At 42.2% G+C, this 15880-nt stretch overlaps 1 long non-coding RNA gene across 1 annotated transcript; it reads left to right on the top strand.

Moving 5' to 3' along the window:
* The first annotated feature begins 216 nt into the window (after positions 1-216).
* LOC116960419 lies at positions 217-8975 on the top strand. The gene is made up of 3 exons (XR_004406385.1): positions 217-348; positions 2961-3040; positions 8517-8975. It is a non-coding gene; the product is annotated as an uncharacterized LOC116960419 (long non-coding RNA).
* Positions 8976-15880: the final 6905 nt, after the last annotated feature.

The following is a 15880-nucleotide window of genomic DNA, read 5'->3' as shown; positions in this document are numbered from 1 at the left end:
AAGATTTTCAGTAGGTCTTTGCCTAAAACATAAAAGGTATCAGTGATAATGGCAGCAGAATAAGCAATAACAAATGCAACCACATCTGATACAAGAAAAGAGGCAATGAAACCAGTAGATGATCAAGAAGCAAAAGAAGTATTCAAGAGAGGCAAGGTCATTATAGAAAGAGGAAATTAATTACTGGTCTCACTATTCTCTACCTGTCAGACAGGGTCTCACACCAAAATTGTATTTGATGCTGAGGAGCCTAAGGAGCTACCTAAAACAGAATCATCAATAGAAGAGATTGCTGCCTAAATCACAAGAACCAGACAGAGGTCATTGAAGAGTTATAAGGGATTTCAGGTATGAAATTATTCAAGAACTAATTGTGGTATGCAAGCTGTCATTTTTTCCCCAGAATAACGTACAGTGGCAAATGTGTCACCAGTCTTTAGTAATGACTGTAGGCATCACTGGGAACTACAGATCAGTAAATCTCCGTTAAAGACCAGTCAAACTTGTAGAAACAATCATAAACAGAATTCTTAGACACAAAAATACATACATGTTGCTGGGGAAGAACTGCACAGATTTTGTGAAGTTTTACCTTTAAAACATATCAGAGAGACTTGGGGGAGCTAGCAACTTCCTGAATAAATGTGATCCAGGTGATAAGTAATGAATTTCACAATGCTTTTGACAAGATCTCTCACCACAAGTTTTAAGGAAGGAAGACTCTTGTGGGGACCACAGGGTAAGGGACACCGCAGGGAGGTGAGCTCCCGGGCAGCAAAGTTCTTGCTCTTGCTCTTTCTTGCTCTATGTATTCATGTGTTTTCCAGCAAAACTAGTGATTCATGAAGTGACAAATTCTGCAGAAAAGACAAAATTACACAGGATAATAAGAGATGAGGCAACTTTTGAGGGGGAATATCAAAGAAGCCTACAAATTTGGGAATGATGTGGAGCAGGCGTATGGGGAATGATGATTCACGATTTCTGTCAGTACAAGACCCATGAAGTACCCAGTGAAAAATATGAAGCAGCAAGACTGAAATAAACAAAAGCATTTTTTGCCTTAATATATATAAACTCTTAAACTGTGGTACTCATTGCCACTGAACATTACAGATGTCAACTGAAAACAGGTTCAAAAACAGATTAGGCAACTCAGGGCTATCAGTGACTAAGACACACTGACCTGAATGAATTTCAGGTCAGGCTCAGTATGGCAGTTTCAATACCGTGTTGAAAAAAGTCATGTTGCTGATGGTATGAAATAATACTTCTTGTATTAAAGTATTCTTATATTTAAAATGTGTCCTTAGATGGTGAAGTGAGATGTCAGAGTTTTGTTCTTGGCACAGCTGGTCAGAAAAATTGCAAAAGGACTACATTGCCATCAGAAATCAAAACACTTTGTAAAAGATGATTTCTTTCAGCAGACTCCTGGAAGAAAATCAGTGGAAAAATTATTGACAATATAGTGTTGAAACATCCCATTCTATTTTTTATTTTAAAACAACTTTCTGCCTCGATTTTTTTTTACTTTGTATTAGCTTTTTTTGCTACAACATAATATTAACTTTAAAAAGTCAAAGTCAAAACAGAATGTTTCAGTTTCCATTACAACAAAACCTGCCAATCAACTTGAAATATGTTGAGTTGTGGTTTTTTTTTTTAATTCCCCTCAGCTGCGAATTTCAGACTTTGGGGGTTTCATTGCAATTCAGAATAAAGTCAACTTTCAAAACCTGAAAGACCTTTAAAAAACAGGACTTCTGTTCTTTATGTCTTGGGCAAAGACACTCTATTTTTTTTCTCTTTCAGTCTGCTTATCCAAAAAGTGGTAATAATGTTGTGGATCCATCTTTGCAAAGCTCTTTCAGGGTGAGCATCGAAGAATCACACATTTCTGTGTCTGATGCTAACATTGTGTGATCTCAAGCACCAGCCCAATCCCACTGCTTTCAGCTGTGTCCCTCTTTCCCCTAGTCATTTGTTCACAGATTTCAAGGGTACAATGTACAGCATATTTCTTCTACGAGAACTTCCCATGACGTGTTTGGGGCCTTTCTTTTTTCCCTCTCTTCTTCTTCCTGTCCCTGTCTAATGTCTTTGGTTTGCCTTTTTATTTGTGCGAACTGGGAATTGTTCCCCTCTGGGATGGGGGAGGACTTACTTTCCTGAGGGCAATTGGATTTTCCCTTGTCCAAGATCTTTTTATGGTTAATGTCTTATTGAGTGGAACATGCAAACTCCTGACCATAGCAGGACAGTATGAAGAAGCCTACGGTGCTGCCGTTTGTGCTATAAATACAGAAATAAAAGGAAGACCTCATTCTCTCAACTATGCACATTACATCCTCAAATTGGGGACTCAAGCATGCTTTGTGCTGTACATTATCCATCTGTACCAGAGGGAATGCCTCCCTCATTTTGTTCCCAGGATGGAGGCATCAGGATTGCTATGAGATAGCGTGAGGCAGGAAGAGTTTTCTGGGTCCTGGAATGCCAATAAGCACTTCAAACATCTTTCTTGGCTTCTGGAGTCCCTGCATCCAGCACCCCGGAGCGTGATTTCTTTTTATAAAAAGAAAGCCTGTGCTATTTTTCATACCAATCACATGCTGTTCTAAATGGCTTAAAAGTTTCAAGGACTCCAAATGCTGAAAAACAGCTGTATGCTGATGTGAGCAGCATGTGTAAGGATGATTTAAATCTAGTTCTTATCCTATTTAACTCCCAGTGGCTTTTATGTTTTCCATAAAGGGCTGAGAAAAGTTCTTGGCTGGAAAGAGCCATAAAAACATGTAATAAATTCTTTGTAGTCTCAACATGAGCCATTCATCATATTTTTGTTTGTTTGTTTGTTTTCTGTGACATTGACATGTCTTGGATCTCTAATGAGTCTCTTGTTCCTCACTACGCACTGATCCACACTGATAAGTTGTCTTTTATGCTTTGGTTTCAAGGTAGTGACCCACACCTAACACAGAACATCCATTGCCTGGGATGGCTGCAAGGACAAGGACCGCCTACGTCCTACTGAAATGTGAGTCTTCCTGAAAACATCTCCTGTAGGATAATTATTCTCAGCAACCCAGAGACGACAAGAGGCAGTAGGACTCCTTAACAAGACTTTAGCAGATTACAAGTGGAAGTTTGGGGGTTTGGCTGTGCCCTGTTGCTAACTCAGGAAAGTGCTCTGTGTCACCCAACCCAGCCCGGCAGAACTGCTGACAGAGGATTCCAGGTCCTTCTGAACAGATCGTAGTGCACGTATTCACATCACATCTCCAGGGTCAGATTTAGTGATAATTTGACTCAAACTAATATCTACATAAGGGGATTTTGCAAATTTATAATTTCCAAAGGGCACATTGGCTAATATTCTATTATAATTTCTGAACTCCATTTCTTTCATTAAGGAGCTAATTTTGTTCCCTAGAGGATCATTAGCTTTTACCCATTTTGATTAATTTAATTCATATTACCAATAGCTACCTAAGGCTTTATGAACTGGATGGGAACTTTTAACTTTTGCTTTAACGCAGTCTCTCACCGTGAGAAATCTTGTCACCTCTAATTGCATTTAGAGGAATTTAAATTCATTTCCTTTGACATTTTTTTCCAGATCTATACTGAGTAAAGTGCATGTTACGCACTTCACAATGCTCTCATTCTGCCTTCACAAAAACATTCAGCATGCAGTGCTCTTTGCCCAGGATTACCCCCAAATTATTCTCAGGAGACTTGATCCCAAGAGGTGTGGGATTTCCTCAGCTCCTGCTGAGCTACAGAGCAGCACTACAGATTTTCTTTTCCTCCTATCTGTCGCAGCGGAGTTTAGCCTTGGGCTCTTCTCCTCTGCAAGTCTCCCTGGGGTTCTTACATCCACCTTTACAGCTATCTTGGGACCTCTGTGTGCAGGAGAGAGGAAGTGGCCAAGGGAATTACCTTTCACCCATCATGGACACAAGGATGAGGTAACACCAGCAAAGAAGGGACCAAAGGATGCCATGCTTCGTGCATGGCACTTGGGACAAGACCCAGACTTTTAAAGAAGTAGGAGCAGATGTTGTTAGTAATTGGGTCAAACTGGGCTTCTTGGACATCTCTGGTGGCTACTACTCTCTCTGCAGCCCCTGTCAAGCAAAAGCCAGCATACTTTCCCCACTGTCACATTTAAGATCCAGGCACTGGCTATGACTATTAATATATCCATTATGAGCAATTTCTTCTCAGATCCTGAAGGAGTCTTGATAGCAAAGGGCAAATGTATGTTCCCCATTTCTTTCCAGTTTTGCTTGGATTTGCAAAGGATACAGGGTTGTTCAATTCTCATTTCTATTGACTGTCAATGGGAATTCGTCCTAGTTGGGTGAAAAAAATCACCCTCCTCAGGTCTAAAATGCCACTCTGCATGTTCCTAATTGCCTTATTATTTTTGGATGCCTAGCTTCAGCCCTGGGGATTGTAGTGGATCCTTCAATTCCCTGATATTATTGTTAAAACTGGTGAGTCGTGATCACAGGTAAAACCATGTGATACAGGAAAAAGGCTTTCAAAGCCCTTTACAGTGGCAACTATAAATGGCAGAAATGTGGTAAAAGTTTTGCATGGGCAAAGTACGAGCAGAATCTGCGTTCTCCAAATGGCACATCCTTGGAGACCACACAGTTGCTATTTAGAGAACTTAAACGGTCACCAAATCCAGCAGGAGCTGTGGGCACTACAAATAGTATGTGCTGGGACTGACGTGGCAGCGCTGGAGCTGAGCAATAGTGCTGTGAAACCTCTGGGATAAAGGCAGAAATGTAAAAAAAAAATAGATCTGGATGCAGAGTTTGGTTCGTACCATTGAAGCTAAGGTAGTTACAACCACTATTATGTGAATTCCCTTGCTGCATGCATATTTTGCAGTGCACAAGTGGGAGGCAGCCTGCAAAGCCTTACCTTATTGTAGGTTGGAGACAACACCAAGTAACAGCACAGAGAGGACCTCATTCAACAGCTGGCTGCCCTGTACATACAGCACAAAGGCAGTAAACTCCTTATCTCACCAGCCTATAAATCTTTGTTGACCATCTCTGTATATATCTCCATAAGAACATTTGATCTAATAGCCTTTTTAAAAATTTCCCTTAATTTTCCAGTATAACCCCCCCAGTGAATCATTAATGTAACAAGATAAAGATCTCTAGCTAAGGAATTATTCTTATTATAAAGTTCCCAAGTTCTAGTAGCAAACCTCTCCAGGGTATATATTAAACCAAAAAGGTCCCACACAATCATTTAAATCTACAAAATTCAATTCATTTCTGACTCCCTCCAGGCACTTGTTTTATAGTGATCTAATAAAGGGGAGTTGTGGCTGTTAAATGATAAAGTCTCCAAAGGGGACATGGGAACTCTGCACACTGGTCCCCAACATTTACTGGGAAGCTTTATTCCTCCATCTTGCCTACATCCCTTTTGAAAAGGAAACCTTTCAAAGTCTTGCAAAATGAGTAGATGATTCTGTTTTTAAAGAAAAGCAGTCCATAAAATTTCCTTCCATAAATGTACTGCTCAAGGATATAGGTTACAAAATGATTAAGCACTTAATTGTTCCAGAAATTGTGTGTATGCCTTCACCAAATGGCTGAAACTGAAGATGGAGCAGATGCACGTTTGCTCTACTTCCTTGCTTGTGCGGGAATGTTCCCTGTGACTCTTTTTCTGCTACTTCCTCCAGTCTAGTTCTAAATTACCTGTGAAGTTATCATTGGTGCAATTCTGTTGTGTGATAATGCACATAGATTCCCTGGCAGACATTGTCTGATGTTTTGAGGTTTTTTTTCCGCAGTCTTGAAAATAGAGCGGTAGGGATAATAAAATACTAACTTTCCTGATTGCATCAAAAGCATAACTGAGGGTATATCGGTATCATCCACTAAACCACACTCAAGAGACATCAGAAGCTTTTTTTATGGCTGGAAAACATATTTACATGAGGTGTTGTGTTAGAAAAATGAGTCACTTACCTAATGTTAAACACAACTTCCTACCCAACACAGACCCAGGGCTAGGTGAAGCTTGATACTACCACAGCTAGCTACAGTTCACCTGGGAAACCCCAGGGTTAATCATCATCAGCTAATATAGGTTTTGCAGTACCCATTTTTGTCCATGCACAGAGATTATTTATATTCATTTTTAACTGTGTGGTAATTGTTGTATTTTGCAACATACTGTGTTTTCCTTGCAAAGATGAGGCACAGAAGAGAAAATTGGAGCTTCCTTCTAAAATGCAGAAAATAACTGTTCTGAAGTGGATCCACAGAAACCAGCAGAGCGCCTTTATTTCCAAGGAAGCCAATTCAATTTGTCCTTCAGTGCCCAAATCTTAATACATTAAGCGTTTTTTGGGATTGCCACTGGGACTGAATGGGTTTTTTTGGCCAAAGGCATGCTTTGTGAGAATGTTTAAAGAAATCAATATGTGAGGTTTGTCTAAGGTTACATGTTTGTTAATGTTTTATTGATTACGCTATTGGTTGTAAATTATGTAACTTAATAAAGCTGGGGACTCTTTCTAATAAAGACAAAGAGGTTATTCCATTAGCTGGCAACTTAAGGCAAAGAAACTTAATAATATAGCACATTATAAGACCACAGCCCAGAGCCTGACAAATCCAATTCATCATGGAAGTGGCTGTGATGTTGCAGACACCGGGTTATGTCCTCACACAACTAGGCAGAGCAGGTCAAGTTTAAAAGAGGGCAAAGTCTGCTTTCTGAAGCTGTGAAGTGGCCATAAAAAGCAGATGAGGACAGCGAAGTGGCCTGAAAGGACACCTGGAGCTTTTTCTGGGGCATCCCACACATGGTTGAAACATCATTTGTGCCATCGCAGCCTTCTGTTGCATGTTCATGTTGTTAGCTGAGACTTCTCTTTGGAGCTAGTTTTCCCCAAAACTGTTTCCCATGTCTGCTTGGAGGTGAACTGGTTTTATTTCAAAGAAAGCTCTTATCACCCGGGGGGGGAAAGTCCTGAAAATGCTTTTAAAAGGAAATGAAACACTGAATGTCCAAGTGACTAAAGATTGTCTCTCCACAATACCGTTGCATTTCCACGGCTGTGGAGGGCAGATACTGCAGTTCCCCTTGGCACGTGTGGGATTGACAAGCAGCTGGTTGCAGAAGGGGGTCTAATATTTGACTTGACTGCAGTTGCCAGGCACAGGAGTTGTTTTGCAAGCAGAAAAAAAAAAAGCATCCCATGTCAGAGGATGATGGAGTACCTCCTCCAGCTGCCTTGGTAACATGCTGCTTTTTATTTAGCTGGGAGCAGAGGCTCCAAATCCTACCTCCTGAGCATTGCCCAGCCCTGGTCCCCTCCCATCCACTCACACCCCTGCCAGCACCCTCTTGGATCCAGGCTCAGTAATTAAAGGCAGGTGTCAATGAGGCCACCCAAACCACTATTTGGGTGCTGGAAGAGCCATCAGTCCACAAGGGGCACAGTGGGCACCCAGATTTCTAATTAGTGTGAGCTGGGGGCTCTCCAGGACAGGCAGACCTAATTTTGGCCCCCGAACTGTCAGCACAACCATTAACTGGTAACATGGACACCATCTGTCTGGCGACATGGGTCCCCTCCCATCACAAAACGCTGGGTGTTGTTGGGAAAAAACACCTGGAATCTGTCTCTTGGGATGATGAATTCAGGCAGCTAAAATGGAAGTACTCAGGATCTCCTGGTATGCTTTGCAAATGTAGGGTCTTTCAGCTCTTGCCATTAGGAGCTTTTCAGTTTCTCATCTTCCTAATTAAACCGCTTATTTTCAGAGTTTGGGGCCAGGTTCTGCTCACGGTTACATCTGTGCAAAGTCAAGGCTGCATGCTGCCAACTAGGTGCTGCATGCACGGAGCAGGTTCTGGCGCAATAGGTTTGAAGCTGTGAATTAATCCCACAGGAAGGCACATTTACATCGTTGAGAATTTAAGGGGAACAGCATAACAAAACTGGCTCTGTTTATTTGGGCTTGCTTAGTGATGGATGTGTCCTGCCCTACAGTATCCATTGGTACAAGCCCACTAAGCTTGTAGCCAGCATTCTAAATTGAAGTCCATCCCCACAATTAATATCTTATACTTTCACTAAAATCTCTGCCATCTCAAACCTGGAAGAGTGACAAAAACCTCACAGCCCAAGTGTTAACTCCAAAAAAAACCTAAAGCTTAAAGGAAGTGCCTAAATAAATAAATAAATAAAAAGTCATTAGGGATTACAATCCACTTTTATATGACTCCGTAGCGAAGAAGAGACCGGGCCACGCTAGTACAAGAGTGACCACGCAGCGTGTTTTGAACGAGGCACATCTCTCCGAGTGAGCCTGTGTGCTAGTGGTAGTAGGTTTTATTTTTAAAACCGAGCACTCAGTGAAATGATGGACTGCTGATGCTCTGCAGGGCACAAAATGAGCTCCAAAGCATACGACCCACATAACAGCGAATTACTCTGACTTGACCATTACCCACAGGTAATGAAGCTAATGAGCTAACGAGGAGCTGCCAGCCCAATGTTGGTCTCAAGTGGGAGATGTTGGCCTGAACCTGTTCCCGTTGCAGCGAATGATGAGTTGCTCAGCTGTTATCATGGGAGCGGCCTCAAATCCTTCATTTGTCTGGTTTGGAGTTAAAACTGGGGGGAGGGGCATACAAATAATGGTGGAAAGGAATGATTAAACATGAGCCTAAGGTTGTGCTTGCAAGCTGAATTACTGCTATAAGAAAGGGAATCTCTCAGCTGATGGGTTGGTTTTGCCACATTGTCATTATTCTGAATTGCACTGCCAATTGTTGCCAATTTAAGGCTGACCCCAGCTCCCATCCTGTTGTTCCTGGCTCTCTGGGGACCGCCAGTTTCTGTCTCAAAGCAGGCTGGAGAGGAGAAGGGAAACCAGAAAAGCTGCTACAGCACTGGGATGATCACACAGCTCACCCAGGTGAGCTGTATTCAATCATTACATTTTTCCATCTTTCTTTTGTCTTGTAATGTGTCATGTTCACATCTAATTATGATCTGACAGTGCAAATGCTTGGTATCATTTTAATATTTATTCCTGTGAATAACCCCTCTAAAATGAAAGAATTATTGTGTTTGCATGATCAAAGCCACTGCAAACTCTATGCTCTCTGAGGTGGCAAGCGTGGTTTATATTTGCTCCCTAAGCTGCTTTGAACACTGTGACCACTGCAAAAATTATGCATAACAATGAGTTTTCAATAGCAATACTTAGTAACTCTTCACTGATGGGAAGGGAGAATGTCTGATTCAATCATAATTTTGTTATCTTTTTTTTTGTTTATGAGATTGCTAATAAGCATGAATGAGGTACAGTACCCTGGGTTTTATTGGAGGCACAAACATCAGACTCATTCACAAAACGCTTCCCATTATTGCATGTAATTGAAAAACAAAAGAAAATAGTCTCTTCGGGAGTTTAACATATTTGATTTCTTTTAAAGAGCTAACACTGTGGGAGATAGGCAGCATTAATTCTGTGCATGCTCTTTTTAACTTGTATTATTTTCGTAATCCTTTCAATAACTCAAGATCCAACATTCCTAATTAAATGTTTGCGGGTTTTTTGGTTTGTTTGGTTTTTTTTTTTGTAATTAATGCTTACAGTCAGGTTACCTTCTCTACACGTGACTTGGATACTTAACTTTATTGCTCACTGATTTATGCTATGGAGGGACCCAGCACTGTCAATCATTGCACTAGATACTCTACAGACTTCTGACAAAGATGATGGCCCAATCTACATGATCAGAAACAATAGTTGGGCAAAAGCAATAAGCAGCAGCTCCCAGGCAGGGAGGGATGCGGGAAGGAAGGCAAGGCCAAGATGACAAGTTCAGATGTTCTTGTGGAGTTTTGCAGAAACCGCTACCCCATTTTCCCAACATACCTTCTTGTCTGTTGCATACAGCTTCTTTAAAATTATAAATCACTATAAAGTGATAGAGAAGTAGAACTACCACTGCAGAAGGTGGTGGAGGACAAAGCAGGCTCTGGATGGGAATTGTAGGAAAACATTTGTAAATGACTCTTGAGGTTTATCATCCACTTCAGTTCTTTTGTTCCTGCGAGAAGCTGTCTCGCTGCCTTTCCTGATTTTATTGACTCAAAGGACAAATATATGCTGAGGTAGCAAGTGGGCACGGAGCAATGGCTGGGGCATACAGAGGCCCCAGTGCAAGGGGTACGATGCAAACGTACTGGGATCGTCTTTCCCTTTCTGGTGTCCGCAGGGGGTGCCAGTGGTGACACTTCTTTCACACCTCAGGATAGAGTAGTTCTCATCCCTGCCACAACGAAGCCAGGGAAGTTTCTCACCACCCTCGCAGCATCTGGGAACACCACAGAGCAGGAGAAGGTGGGAGGAGAGAAAAGATGTTATTGCAGATCATAGGTCAGGTTCTGAGAAACTCTTTAAACTTACCCCAATTTTGTCTACTTAGCATTTCATCAAAATGCAGCCATGTTTTAAACAAATCTCTGAAGCCTGTCTCTCCAGTGAAGCCCATTACGTTTTGTGCTGAACAACTTTGATCTCGCAGAACAGTCTCTTTATATTAAGTAATAAGGCATCATTTGGTTTGCATTTCATCCATTCTTTATCACATTTACATTCAGGTAATTGCTTCCACATGCTCTTTAGTAAAAGAAAAATCCAATTGCAGCTCAGGCATGTTTACGTTTATGGATGGATTGAGTATGTCAAGTGTCGAGGCTTTTTTTTTTTTTTTTTCCCCTCTAAAGTGACCAATCCTCAAAGACCACTCTGGAGGTGGGGGAGGAGAATGAGAGTCAGTAATTCATGTTTCAAAATTTTCCAAAATTGCTCCCAACTGAGATGTTTTTCAAAGCCCCAATTTACCATACACAAAGCTTTAACACTTGCCATGCCATCATGTTCATGTCAGGGTAGGCCTCCCATGCGTTCAGTTGTGTGTTGCTATTTAATGTGGCAAAAGCTTTAACTCTATGCTATGAGCTGTAAATAAGCTAAGTCTGTGAGTATTTCTTCAAAGCAGAACAAAAACTGTATTTTGTCTTTCGTATGAATTTGGGGCAAGTAACTTGTCTCCTGTGCTGTTAGCAGAAAGAGAAGTAGTATGCCAAGTACAGCATAAATTGTGAAGACTGGGAGAATAGCAGTGTGAACATATTAATGCTAAAATAGTGATTTTTATTTAAATTTTTTTATTTTTTTTGCATGCAAGCTATTGTTGAGAAGGAGTAGAAACAAAGTACAGGCTGTACTGGAAGATGTAGAACAGATCCGTGTTCTGTGTGCTATATAAAGATTAATCTTCATACACCGACAGTTGTTGTCAGTGGAGTTGACATTTTTTCTCTTTTGCTAATGTTAATGGAAATGTACTAGCACAATTTACCAGAGACATTTACAGCTGTTAAGATGGAGTGAAATGGAAAGAAGCTGTGAGGAGACAAACCCAGGAGATTTGACACCTGCTTAGGTGATAGGAAGCATGAACTGAGGGGAGAATCTCTTATTCTAGAGTCATTGCAAACTTGGCAAAATTTGGCTGTTTGTGAATTGTAATAAATGCTGTAGGAGTGTTGCTTGTCTTTTTTTACTGATGTTGGGTGGGGCTTTTTTTGGAGGGGGGGAGTGGTTTTTTTGTTTTTCCAAGGGAAGGAGCACTTGAACTAGTCCCTCTTTTAAGTAGAGAGCAGTAAGCCGGTCACAATTGCCTGGATCTTAATCCACTTGACTGTATTTGTATAGTAAGTAGGACACAGGGCCTGGCAACCTGATTTGCATGTAGATACTGTGCTGTGATCTTAACAAAAGTGCTACTATAGTATGCAAATCTCTCGTTTCTGCTTGGGCAACAGGTTGCCTCCAAAATGTCCCACACAGATCATCTTTATCGCAACATAGGTGCACTTCATAGTCCTTAACACAGGCTTCCTGCTACTATCACTAGAAAGTAAGACAGTGATGAAGAGTTCTTGAGTAACTTCAGTCCTGTAAAATGCAGGTCTCGCGGGGCTTAGCTGGAAGACATATCCTCAGGACCCATGTCTTGCAGCCTAGCAGAAAGGTCCCGGCATCTGACCTAGGATCGCAATTTTTAGCAAGTTAAGGGCACAGTTTCAGGCCTGAGGATGGGAGCTGTGTGAGACAATACAGAGAAGGGGGAGCTGCCTCCCCAAGCCAGGAAAGCATTTTGGCTCCAGCGCCATCAGCCGTGACCCTCCCGCTGAACTGCCCCACAAGGTAGCAGTGCTGAGCTCCGATGCCTGCCAGGACAAAAGTTGCACAGAGCATCCTGGTGTGAGAAACTTATCTTGGCCTTGTAAACAGGAGGCTGGCTCTTTTGCCATGGTGTGCTGCAGGTTAGGAATTTTTTTAACTTACAGTCAAATTTTTGTGTGAGATACCATTGGTCATTCCTGGCAGAGGGCAGATGTCTTCAGGTGCTCCATTCATACTGTGATGAACATCTTGAAGAGTAGTGATAAATAGTTGACCATGAAGAGTGTAGATTCATAGGATAATTGAGGTGGGAAGGGACCTCAGTGTTATCCTAAAAGAAGGGTTCTTTCATCCAGTATGCAAGCCGATACACACAGGATGGAGGTATTTCTTTTATTTCATGTTTGCGCAGAGGTGGGTGCTAGGTGCTAATTCCAGAAAATTAGCACACCACACAAAGGAACTACAGCCTATTTATCTTGTTACATGATAAGTAAAAACTTACCTAAATTTACACTCATTGGCCTGTAATTACCATTCTGTCTGCTGTTGGTTAGTTATATTTAAATTAGCCTCACTTGCTATATAAATTAGCACGAATGCTCCTTACAGGTGTCATGAGGCAAGCCTTTTTGGTCTTGAACTGAGTCGGTGGTCATGATCTCCCCCTGCCATCTTTACCTTTCCCCTAGTTTTCATTTCTTGGGCAACCATCCAGCCTCTGCTGCCTTCTGGGGCACGATGTTCTGCTCTTATTAGTCTTTTAGCTTCTCTTAAAAGGCATAGTTGTTAGCAAGGCCTACACTGTTTATACAGAGTGTATCTAATTCTAACTTGAATAGTGTCATTAACCCAAACCTATGGTTTTACTCGGTCTACATCAGTAGGTCTCTAGTCCAACCTCCTGCTCAAAGCAGGGTGAGCTATAGGATCACACCAGGTTTCTTAGGGCTTTGTCTAGTTAGATCTTGAAAACCTTCAGGGATGGAGACTCCATAGTCTCTGTGAACAACCTGTTCCACTGCTTGGCTGTCCTCACAGGGAAAACGATATTCCTGTCGTAACTACTCTTGTTTCAACCTATATTTATTGCCTTTCATCTTGCCGCCATGCATCACTGTGAAGAGCCTGGCTCTGTCTTCTTCATAACTTTCTCATAGGTATTGGGGAGACTGCTTTTAGGTCTCCCCAAACCCATCTCTTCTCCAGGCTGAACAAGGCCCAGTCCCTCAGCCCCTCCTCGCAGGGCTACCACCCCAGCCCTGACTGCATGGGGAACGGTTTTGGGGGCCCAGAACTGGATGAGCTATCTAGATGTGGTCTAAGGAGTGCTGAGCTGAGTAGGGTGATCTACTCGATCTGCTGGCTGTGCTCCTGTTCACAGAGCCTCAGATGCTGCTGGCCTTCCAGACCTCTTGTGCTCAGTCTGCATCTGCAAGGTTATTTCAGCAGGGATGTGTTCAGCACACTCTCCGTTCGGGGAGCTGGCGCTGCCCCATTGGCTCTGCTCCCCACCTGAACACCAGCAGCCCCATCGCGGGAGAGGCATGCTAGTGGGTGCTAATGAAGGGGAAGGGTTAATTTCTCCTGGCTTGTACATAACCATACACTTCCAGCTCAGTAGATGGAAGGAATGTGATTAAATTGGTGTTGATACCAAGTCTGAGAACAGATGTGAGAGTGAATTGGCAGAGCTGGAATTCAGATGGGATGAAAATAGCAAAAGGGAGTGGGTGGAAACTGTCACACATTTGTGTTACAGGTGCTTGGTCTAGACCCCAGCATTTGCAGAAACTCCTGTATTTTTCTACTTACCGATTCTTATTAATCCAGTTTCTCTTGTCAGCAGGACCTTTTCCTTTAACATCCAGCAGTTCAGACCTGTTCTCTCCCTTAAAGGAAAACTGGGGTAAAAAGCTCCTTTCAGCTCCAAGTAGGCAACAAGTATTGGCAGTTTCCCTGACTCTGACACAAGACAACACTTGAGCTCATTCACTCCTGTTTATAGATAGGGAAACTGAGGCATACAGTGCAAATGTTTCTGAAAACAGCCAAACAAAAAACCACCAACAGCTACAGGCTGTTCTTACTCCCTTCGCAGAAGCAATTGAAAAGCTGTGGAGAGCAAAACCCATGTTTGCACTGGGCTTGTACAGTCTGTGTTTCCCTTAGGACCTGTCTCTTCTAGTTGTTGCCCCTTGCCTTCAATGTGCCCATGGAGATGGATTTATTGGTTTTGGCTGGGTCTGGGGTTGGTTTTTCTTTTTTGCACTGTCTGTGACATCTGTCTTGTAGCAGAGCAAATGCTTAAAACAGCCCAGGCTGTCCATTTGCAGCATAGCAAACAGATGCAGTTGTAACTCAGCCACAGGGATGTAGCAAGCTTTTCCATCAAAGGGTGGGAAGACTTTTATGGGTTGGACGTAAGACGAAGCCTTCAAAGGACCCACTGCTCCTTGCAGCGACCCATGTCAGTCTTGCCACCACCCATTCCCTTGGTGGATTTTTCAGGATTTATGTCACCGCTCTGGAGAGTTAACAGTGCTGCTCTTGCAGCTTTATGCAGAAGTAGTATCAGCTGTAGTCAGCAAAAAGCAGAGTAGTGCAAACACAGGTCTTGGCAAAGAAGTGAAAAGAACAGATAATCAAGCGAAAAATTTGGTACCGTGTTTATTTGTAACTCTTTGTTCTCCTCAGCAGTTTGTTCCACAAATGACTAAGTGTTTCACTGATATTTACGTAAAAAGGAGGTGTGGGGAAATCACTTCCAATTTGCCTTTAACTGTGTAGCTGTAGCATAGTGTAGAAGTGTTGTCTTCACATACAGAGATGAGAAAAATCAATTGTGGTTCCCAAGGGGCAGACATATTGGTTGAGAAGGTCACTAAATACTTTACAGTTGCTCAATGGACTTGGAACCAGATCCCCTCTGTGCCGCACAGCTGCTCAGCTCCATGCTGGGAGGGGGAGGAAAGGGAACGCGTGCACCAGGGAAATGCTCTTTATGCTCTCCAAAATGGTCTTATCAAGGGCAGAAGAAATGAGGGAGGCAGGTATTTGGCATGCCCAAAGAGCCATATTCTGTCTGTATCATTCACAGGCACATACTGAGGATTACTTGGTCCACATTGTTGAATACAAGCATGTTTGTAACTCCTGAGCAGGAGAAATAGGTTGAAAACTGTTCGGCCTTTACAGGAAATATTACTGTTGCAATGCTGTCAAGGTCACTGTCAGCCTGGGTTATCTGCTGCATAAGTGCTAGCTACACAAATCAGGCTTAGCTAAGGGCTATAATTCATACACTCAGCATTTTGTGGATTATGTCCTTTAACTTTCCTTCATTGCCATTTTGGATATTCATTTAGCTCTGGTGTTTGACTGTTGCAATTTCTCTTTGGGGTAGTTTTCCCACGTGGTGCAGTGTTTTGCTCTATATTCCTTAATCACAGGTGTGCAAACTCGCTCTGTATGAGTAATTCTATGTATAATGCTTATTATCTTTGAATGCAGATGGTTCACCTTTGGACAAAACAACAGAAAAATTCAGGTTACAGAGGGAAAAAAAAAAATCAATGGAAGAATTACTAAATATTAACAAGGAAGCT

Source organism: Tyto alba, unplaced genomic scaffold, assembly GCF_018691265.1.
Source record: "Tyto alba isolate M040663 unplaced genomic scaffold, T.alba_DEE_v4.0 Super-Scaffold_48, whole genome shotgun sequence".
Classification (NCBI taxonomy): Eukaryota; Metazoa; Chordata; class Aves; order Strigiformes; family Tytonidae; genus Tyto; species Tyto alba.
This window is presented reverse-complemented; position numbering and strand designations above follow the sequence as displayed.